This window comes from Crocodylus siamensis, chromosome 4 (assembly GCF_052110815.1).
Source record: "Crocodylus siamensis isolate JL-2025a chromosome 4, ASM5211081v1, whole genome shotgun sequence".
Classification (NCBI taxonomy): Eukaryota; Metazoa; Chordata; order Crocodylia; family Crocodylidae; genus Crocodylus; species Crocodylus siamensis.
Window position 1 is genome coordinate 196681522 of NC_143398.1, and position 10578 is coordinate 196692099.

Sequence of the window (10578 nt, forward strand, 5' to 3'; positions counted from 1 at the left end):
GGATGCAGTACTCTAGTTGTGGCCTGACCAGTGCTGCATAGAGGGGGAGTATCGCCTCCTTGAACCTGCTTGAGATGCATCTGTGGATGCATGACAAGGTACAGTTGGCCTTCCTGACTGCATCCCCACACTGCCGGCCCATGTTCATCTTGGCATCAGCGATGACTCCAAGATCCTTTTCTGCCTCTGCACTGACAAGAAGGGAGTTCCCCAGCCTGTAGGTATGCTGCTGGTTCTTCCTCCCCAGGTGCATCACCTTGCACTTGTCAGTGTTGAATCCCATCCTATTCTCATCCGCCCACCCCTGTAACCTGTCTAAGTTTGATTGTAGCCTATTCCTCCCTTCCAACGTGCCCACATCTCCTCACATCTTAGTGTCATCAGCAAATTTGAACAGGGTGCTTTTTACCCCCTCGTCCAAGTCACTGATGAAGATGTTGAACACTGCGGGCCTGAGGACCAAGCCCTGCGGAACCCCACTGCCCACATCCCTCCAGGCTGAAAATGACCCATCCACCACCACTCTCTGGGTGTGGCCCTCCAGGCAGTTGGCAACCCATCTCACTGTGTGGGTTTTGACACAACAGTCCCCCAGTTTCTTAATGAGAACAGGGTGAGAGACAGTGTCGAAGACCTTCCGAAAGTCCAGGAAGACTATGTCCACTGCTACCCCTGCATTTAAGGATTTGGTGACCTGGTCATAGAAGGCCACCAGGTTGGTCTGACAGGACCTGCCTCTAATGAACCCATGTTGGTTGACCCTAAGTATTAACTCCCCTGCTGGCCCTTCATGGACGTGTGCCAGAATAATTCTCTCAAAAAGCTTACCCAGGATCGAGGTAAGACTAACTGGCCTATAGTTTCCCAGGTCCTCCTTCTTCCCTTTTTTGACAATGGGAACCACGTTGGCCCTCTTCCAGTCCTGTGGCACCACACCAGAGCACCATGAGTGCTCATAAAGCCATGCCAGGGGTCCTGCAATGACCTCAGCTAATTCCCTCAGCACTCTGGGGTAGAGATTGTCTAGACCAGCTGATTTAAATACATACCAGTCTCTCCAGAAGTTCCTTGACTAGATCCTCACTGACCCTTGGCCTAGGTGCGCCTCCCCTGGGGCCTGAGGGGAGCCCAGTGGGGGCGCTGATCCAGTCCCTGCTCAGGAAAATGGAGGCAAAGAAGTTGTTAAATATGTTAGCTTTATGACATTGTGTGTGTCAGCAAAGAAAACACCCAGAGGTGCCAACACTGTAAATTTACAGACCTTAAAAATCAGACTAAAAATGGCTGTTCATAAAGTCCTTGAGTATGAGCCATCTGTAAAAACACAAATTAGCCAATATACTTGATTGAAGATCCCTCTTGGAAAGAAGCTAAATAACCAGATTTTTTACTGAAAGAAGACAGAGCCAGCTATGCCACCTGATACCTGAGCAGGAGAGCAGAAGTCTGCAGAAAGCATCTCAGGACTTTGGAGACCCTTCCCCCTGTAGTCATGTACAGCTGCTGCTGTGTTTGATCCTGTAATACTGAAGGGTTACAGATAGATTTCTTCTGGGGTCTGTGCCAGGACAGGGGGAGTGGGGCTAGCAGGAGTAAGACTGGAGGATGAGCTGCAGGGAGCAGCATGGTATAGTTAGGGGCATCAGTGTGGGGATGCATAGGGAACCCTTGGGGTGGGGGCAGCATGGTGTAAAACCACTGCTACAATCAAGCAGGTTTGCCAACCCAAGAAATTTGTTTTACTGGAAACTTTTTACTGACAGCCAATCTTTTTACTATGCTTGGTGTTAAACTCCTAAATTTGAATCCAGCCCTTCTAACTGGGGCCTGGCAAAAGTTATATTTACATTATCTAAAACATTTAACAATAAAAACGTGTCAGTAAAAATCTGGTTGTCAGTAAAAAGTTTGAAAACTGTCAGTAAAAAAAATTATTGGGTTGACATCCCCATAAGTGTCTCTGTTGGAGTTTTTGTTTGTTTGTTTTAGGTCTTTAGGAATTGCTGGGGGAGATATAAAATTGTAGAACTATTTTCAGTGCCACCGAATATATTTGAAAAACAATATCTTGATAATGTTAATAAAGCACATTGGATACTAAAGGGAACTGAAATGACAGCCTAGGAAAGATATGTATACTGTTAAAACAATGACCATAGTATTTTTAGCAAACCCATGTAGTGACTCACTCCAGAAGTCTTTGTTCTCACAAAAGTCAAATTGGCATCCATGAGAATTTCAATTTCCCCTATTCTGAAAAACTTTGTTCTTTATTTTTTCTAAAATAGTGTATATAGCAGGGGTGGGTAACATGGTGGATCCGGCAGGTGACCAGACTCCATTTCCTAGCAGCCCCTGCCCATACCATTGTGGCCAGGTTCCATGGAGACCTCAGCAGCAGCAAGGCTGTGACAGTGCAGGGCCAAGTTTTCTATGGAGACAGGCCCCAGAAGTGCTAGCAGGGTGCGCAGCTAGGTGGGGAGCTGCTCCAGGGCAGGGGCTGGGATCTTGCAGTGGTGATAGTATGGTCCAGAGGTGGGGCAGAGTCACAATCCGCTGCCTGCACACCTCTGTCCAGGACATGCTGGCAGCAGATTGCAGTTCTGCGCCAGCTCTGGGCCACTGTCAGTGCTCCAGAGCAGCTCCCCACCCAGCTATGCACCCTGCTAGAACTGCTGGGGCTGCTCTCCTTGGAAACCCTGGGCCCATGTTCATAGATTCATAGATTCATAGATGCTAGGGTCGGAAGGGACCTCAATAGATCATCGAGTCCGACCCCCTGCATAAGCAGGAAAGAGTGCCGGGCCTACATTACCCCAGCTAGATACACATCCAACCTTCTCTTGAATACCCCCAGGGTAGGGGAGAGCACCACCTCCCTTGGGAGCCCGTTCCAGACCTTGGCCACTCGAACGGTGAAGAAGTTCCTCCTAATATCCAATCTAAATCTGCTCTCCTCTAGCTTGTGGCCATTATTTCTTGTAACCCCCGGGGCGCCTTGGTGAATAAATACTCACCAATTCCCTTCTGTGCCCCCCTGACGAACTTATAGGCAGCCACCAGGTCGCCTCTCAACCTTCTCTTGTGGAGGCTGAAAAGGTCCAGTTTCTCTAATCTCTCCTCGTAGGGCTTGGCCTGCAGGCCCTTAACCATACGAGTGGCCCTTCTCTGGACCCTCTCCAGGTTATCCGCATCCTTCGTGAAGTGCGGCGCCCAGAATTGCACGCAGTACTCCAGCTGCGGTCTGACCAGCGCCCGATAGAGGGGAAGTATCACCTCCTTGGACCTATTTGTCATGCATCTGCTGATGCACGATAAAGTGCCATTGGCTTTTCTGATGGTTTCGTCACACTGCCGACTCATGTTCATCTTGGAGTCCACTAGGACTCCAAGATCCCTTTCCACTTCCGTGCCACCCAGCAGGTCATTTCCTAGGCTGTAGGTGTGCTGGACATTTTTCCTCCCTAGATGCAGCACTTTGCATTTCTCCTTGTTGAACTGCATTCTGTTGTTTTCTGCCCACTTGTCTAACCTGTCCAGGTCTGCTTGCAGCTGTTCCCTGCCCTCCGGCGTGTCCACTTCGCCCCATAGCTTAGTGTCATCTGCAAACTTGGACAGAGTACATTTCACCCCCTCGTCCAAGTCGCTGATGAAGACATTAAAGAGTATCGGTCCAAGCACCGAGCCCTGCGGGACCCCACTGCCCACACTCTTCCAGGTCGAAACCGACCCATCCACCACAACTCTCTGGGTGCGACCCTCCAGCCAATTCTCCACCCACCGGACTGTGCAGTAATCCAAGTCACAGCCCCTTAACTTGTTCACCAGTATGGGGTGGGATACCGTATCAAAGGCCTTCCTGAAGTCCAAGTATACGACATCCACCCCTCCTCCTGCGTCGAGGCGTTTTGTGACCTGGTCATAAAAAGACACTAGATTGGTCAGGCACGATCTACCTGCCACGAACCCGTGCTGGTTTCCCCTCAGCATAATTTGTCCTGCCGGGCTCTCACAAATGTGAGCCTTGATGATTTTCTCAAAGATTTTGCCAAGGATGGAGGTGAGACTGACTGGCCTATAGTTACCCGGGTCCTCCTTCCTCCCCTTCTTGAAAATGGGAACCACATTGGCCCTTTTCCAGTCCTCCGGGACTTGACCCGTGCGCCACGAGCATTCAAATATTCCCGCCAGTGGCTCTGCAGTGATGTCGGCCAGTGCCTTCAGTACCCTCGGATGGAGCTCATCCGGGCCTGCCGACTTAAAGGCATCCAGTTCCTCCAAGTGACCCTGCACCACCTCAGGGTCCACGCATGGAAGTCTGGTGCCTTGCTGCTGCCTCCCTACACTCCCAGTGAGAGACTTGTCATGCCTCTCGCTTAGGAACACTGAGGCGAAGAACTCGTTGAGGAGTTCAGCCTTGTCCCCTCTGTCCGTCACCAATTGTTTCTGCCCATTTAGCAGGGGTCCTATTCCTCCCTGGGCCTTCCTTTTACTCCCTATATATCTAAAAAACAATTTCTTATTGTCTTTTACTTGGGTTGCCATCCTCAGCTCCATGGTAGCTTTGGCCTGTCTAACTGCCTCCCTACAAGCACGAGCAGAAGAGGTATATTCCTCTTTGGTGATCTCTCCCTGTTTCCACTTTTTATGTGCTCCCCTTTTGGCCCTTAGTCTGCCCTGGATTTCTCTGGTCAGCCAGGGAAGCCTCCTGGCCCCTTTCCCTCTTTTACCTCGCACGGGGATCGTCTCGCTTTGTGCTCGAAGGATAGCTTCCTTAAGGCACAGCCACCCTTCTTGGGCTCCCATCATTTCAAAACTACTACTCAGCAGTGCATCCTTCACTAATCGCCTGAGTTCGCTGAAATCAGCTTTCCTAAAGTCCAGCACGTTCACCCTACTGGTTACCTTACCCACTCGACGCCTTATGTTGAATTGTACTTTTAGGTGATCACTGTCCCCCAGATGGCTACCGATCTGTAGGTCCCCTACTATGTCATCCCCCGTTGCCAATACCAGATCCAGTAAGGCATTCCCCCTAGTGGGACCATGTACCTCCTGCGTCAGGTGGAGGTCCTGTACACAGGTTAGAAACCTGCGTGAGCGGTGGGACTTTGCTGTCTGTGTCTCCCAGCAGATGTCCGGGTACTTTAGGTCCCCCATGACCACCGCCTCTTTAGCTTTTATGGTCTCTGAGAGTTGCCTCAGGAGCCCCAAATCTATTTCTTCCCCTTGATGTGGGGGTCTGTAGCAGACCCCTACCACCAAATCCTTTTCTCCTTGCCCCCCATGTAGCCTAACCCACAGTCCTTCTACTTCCTCATCCTTTGATTCTGTCTTGATGAGGGTTGATGTATATTGCTCCTTAACATAGAGCGCAACCCCTCCCCCCCTTTTCCCCACTCTGTCCTTTCTGTACAATCTATAGCCCTCAATATGTACCGCCCAGTCGTGGGATGGATCCCACCAGGTTTCCGTCAGCCCCACTAAGTCGTAGTCATTTAGTGCAACCAGGAGCGCTAGTTCATCCTGCTTGTTCCCCATGCTCCTAGCATTAGTATATAGGCACTTGAGCCCTGTGACTGGTGCTTTTGCTACCCCCTCGCTCCAAGTCCTAAAGGGCTTTTTGTCTCTAACCTTCCCGTTCCTTACCTGTGCCGTATTGCTGTCCACCCCCTGTCTTTCATGTTCCCAAAGCTCTCTTTCTTCAGGCTGGGCTGTCCTTGTGGGTGCCACCTGGTTTGGTGGTCCACAGCCTCCCCCACCCTCATCTTCCCCTCCCCCCGACGAGCCTAGTTTAAAGCCCGCCGGAGGAGATCCGCCAACCTGGAAGAAAACACACGCTTACCTTTGGGGGACAGGTGAAGCCCATCCCAGCTGGGCATGTCCCTCGTTGTAATGTGTGGGTCATTGTCCAGGAAGCTGAAGCCTGCCTCGAGACACCAATTCCGAAGCCGCCAGTTGGTCTCTCGGATGCAGTTCTCATGCCGTCTTCCGCGTCCGTTCACTGGTAGGATGGAAGAGAATACCACCTGCGCACCAAATTCCCTCAGCACGCCGCCCAGAGCCTGGTAGTCCGCCATCAGGTGATCGGGGGTTCTCCTGGCCGCATCATTAGTACCCACATGGACAAGGACCATGGGGTAGTAATCGGTGGGCTTGATCCTGGCCTGGATTACCTCCGTCACATCCTGAATCTTAGCTCCAGGCAGGCAGTAGACCTCTCGTGCTGAAGGGTCCTGGCGACAAATGGGCCCTTCCGTACCTCTCAGGATGGAATCGCCTATGACGAGCACGCGTCTCCTCCTCTTCTGGGTCCTCTCGGATCTCTTGCTCTGTTTGGAGTGTGAAGAATGTGGCATTTCTTCCTGCCCAAGGGTTTCCTCCTCCCTTTCCATCTCCTGCAGAGTCGCCAAGGCCTCGTACCTGTTCTCCAGTCGAACTGGAGAAGCTTGTACCTGCTCGCTGCGAGCCGCTCCGGTCCTGGCTGTGACCGTCTGCCACTCTGCTGTGGAGGTCCTTCCCTGGGCTGCTTCTTCCTTGGGTGCCTGGTCCTGCAGGGAAAGGAAATAACTGTCAATTTCCTCCTCCGCCTCCCTGATCCCCCTCAGCCTGCTAACCTCCTCCCGGAGCTCCCTCACCTGCGCCTCCAGAGCCCTAAGCTGGGCACCTGCCGGACAGGTGTGGGGGCTCCCAATCTCTGCCCCCCCCGGCCCTGCTGGGGATCCTCCGCAGGCCGGGAGGTAGGGGGACATCAGCTCCCCCATGGGCTCAGTCTGGGTGGAGGCCTCAGACCAGCCCTGGTTAGCCTTGTCCCCCTGGGCAGAGGCCCTAGCAGCACTCCTCGTATACATCCTTCTAAGCTGCTATTTGTAGACCTGTGTGGTGTCTACGTCCTACCCGTACAGGAGTCCCACTCCTGGCCCTCCCAGCCCGCCCGCCGGCGCGAACGCCTGCGCATGTTGTCCTGGCCTTACCTGCTGGGGTCTCCATGAAAACCAGCCTTAGTGCAGGGCTGGAGAATACTGAGACCTGGAGGAGCCCACAAAGGATAAGTAGAGGCGGGAGAAGCCAGATCACCAGACCAGGTGGGATCACAGAGGGTGCAGACTGCCCCAAAGAAAAGTTGAGGGAGAGACGTGCCGAGGGGAATGAGAATACAGTAGGCTGACCCCAGACCGAGTCTAGGTGGGTCAAGGGCCTTAGAGACGGCGACCAGTGGTAATAGAGCAGGCGGTAGGAGCAGGCATATAAGGGGGCAAAGGGCAGCTCTTGGTCACTTGTGTTTTCTGCCAGTGATATACTTCGTGTTTTACTTTTTGTTACCCACTGTTAGAGGGGATGTGAGATATAGAGCACAGACAGGATGTAGCCGGTGTCAGAACAGGCAGCTCATAGGAGGAGAAGAGCAGAAGGGGGCAGCATTTAGCTGGATTCCTATAGCCTACTGAGAAGAGGGCACCAAGCCCCAACTATCAGAGGGACGTGGCCAAAGACCATTGAGATCCATCAAGGTGGGGTGTAAGGGCAAGGTAGAGTGGAGGTAGAGCCTCGCAGAAGAAAGTCGTCCTGTAGTCCCCGATACAAGGAGCGCCAATAGTCAATCCCCACCACTGTGTTAAGATCAAAGTCGTGGTGGGCGAGATTGGGAAGAGATGATTTGGGTCAACATCAACTCGCTGAGATCACAGGGACGGATGAGCAGACAACTTCGAACATCCAGGGGCGCAGAGCATGTGACCGGATATTCGAAACCAGGCAGGCACAGTCTAACTCCAGCAAAAATAATTCTTTTCAGGAGATCAGCTACAAGTAACAGTTAAAAAACCATTTGCTTTAAGTCTTATAATAGTCTTTTTAAATTTCCTGAAAAAATAAAATATAGATTACAATATCATAGATTTCGTTTTAGCCAGCTGTGAATTTTGTTTAAAATGAGACAGAGATATTTTAGGTGCACAAAAATCAGCCCTTCAATTACATTTATAAAAGCAGCATTAGGTTTAATTGTTCAGTATCTAGTGGTCTACTTAGTATGCCAGAGTAGGCAATCAAATAATGTTACTCTAGGGAATGAATGACTAGAATATTAGCACTTTTTAAACTTAGAAGCTCAGTTTCTCTGCAGTAAAATTACAGTACCTGGATTCCCAGGAGCGACGCTTTCTACAGCTGACTGGGGAGAAAAAATACCTAAAGAATCACAGTGCATGATGTACTAGCTCCTTTTTTTCTTTTAAGAGAGAATACTATATTTAAGAGTAAATAGCAGATCATATAGAACAAACACCTTTGTCAGAATTATTGAAAAATAGTTCTTAGTAAAGAAGGAAGAATAAAATTATATCCTTTGATAAAATTATCTCCTCCCCCCATATATAGCATTTAAGTTTAAATTTCCTTGTGTCCATTTAAGTTTAAATTTCCTTGTGTCCAACTTCATGCGTGTTCATGATACCTATTAATTCTAGGCTGATTAATAGGGGAGAAGCTAGTACTAGACCTTCACATGTCAAGAAACAAGTCTTCCAATTGGATCTACAAGCATGGTGCCCTGTACTGAGCTGAGACTCATTAACTTTGATGGGCATTAGTAGGATCAAATCTGGCAGTCTTTGAATGAGATACTTCAGAAAGCAATGCAGTGACTTAACAGGTCTTACTATTCTCTCTAACCTGCTCCTGAAAGAAGTGTTGAGAAATTGTGCTGGTAGATGCTTTCTATCTTTTCAGTGGGATATAAGATGATATAAACCTGAGATCCTGACCAAACTAGTCATTACTTTTCATATATTTTAAAGCAGTAAGAGTGTAAATCCTGACAACCCAAATATGTTCAAGTGTGGATTATTATATAATGTCTAACACTTGCTGTCATCTGTTTCATAACCACATACAAAATGTCTGAGAGGCACAAGGTTTTTCTTAGACAATACATTATTTTCTCTGCTTAATGTTTTATATTTAATAATGTTGCTGTGTACTATTAAATGACTCTTATTTTTTCCATACCCCACAGTGGAGTTTATATTTTTGAGGGATAAGAGAGAGAGAGAGAGAGAGGGGGAGATGTGTGGGTGTCTTTTATAAAAAAATCAATCTCCTTGCTTGGTTGCGACTGCTTCACTGTGGCTTGTGTTACCTTCCCCATAAGTTTTCGCTGCATATTTTTCAGTCTTTATTTTGCCTATGAGTCAAGCTTTCTACTGACACCAGAAAGGCCTGATTTGTCATATATAAAAATCAAACTTCGGAGAACACTTCAGCTGTCTCATGAGAAGGGCTTTTTATAGCTAATACTCAAGGCTTCTCATTATGCGATGAAAAGATGTAGCTAGTGGCAAGAACAGAGGTTAATTTTTATTCTTTGGGTTTTTCTTTACTAAAATGCTGATTCCAGTGCCTTCCCCAAATTTGGAATGTTGGATCCTGGACTAATTCCCTTCACCTTCATCATGTAATGTGAAGGGGTCTTAAAAAATACCTTAGAGAAGCAGCCAAGAATTTTCCAGACTCCCTTTGTAGTGGCAACCTTGTACAGTCAGTCATACCTCATCCATTTGGCTCTGTCCCCACAGTATTTGGAGACAATCCAAGATAGGAAGAGGGCTATGACAAAGGCTGGAATGTACTCTGCTCAGGAGAGCCTAAAACAGAAAAATTGTGTCTAGGAGTATCAATCCAACTAGTGTAACTTAGAGAAGTTCTGTAGCTACTGTATTTAATACAGCAACACTTCAATTAAGGGATGTGAAAAGATTACTTAGAATTACTTTTTTCTTCCTCACTTAGGCTGTTTTGAGCATAAGCTTGGTTTGGGAGAAGATACTATTAGCACCACTGTCTCCCAGATAGTGCTAAGGGATTGTTAAAGCACGATTAACCCTTAAATGAAATGTGAAATCTGAACGCAGACAATTTAGTGTCTTAAAATCAACATCTCAGACAATTCAATGTCCTAACATTAAAGTCTAACTTTATTAGCACAACTGGTATTATTTTAGCAGTTTCTATAGTCAGAGAGAGAAGAACATTCAGTACAATAATCTCACTCAATCCCAGATGTTAATTTGCTTAACAGAGAAGATGGCCGCTCAGTTCCTGGAATCACAGGGTATGTCGTGGCCTGGGATTGTCCAGACAGGTGTTGAAGGCTGGATTCATTATGACAACTAACTTTCATGCTCCTCCCTTTTATGCTTTTCTTCATCTTCACTCCTTGATGACTTTTTGCTTTTGGATTAGTCTCTCTGCAGTCAGCATACTGTCCATTTTTTATCCTGTAAGTGTATTCCTTTGTCCAGCAGACCCATCACAAGAACACCTCTTAATTTGGTCTTTTTCCAGTGTCTTGCTTTGGGCATTGTCCATTGGTCTCCAGTATCACCTTTCATTAATATAGCTAATCCTTTCCTCCCTATGATTCAGCTTGTCAGTGCCAAGTTCAGTTAACTGAAGCTGGCAACAAGGCCACTGCTATGTTATGTTAACAGAACTTCTCACAGTGATAAAAAAAAAGATATAATATAATGAGCACCTAGGAGCTCTACAAAAACAACTCAAAACCAGCTGTTTTATAAA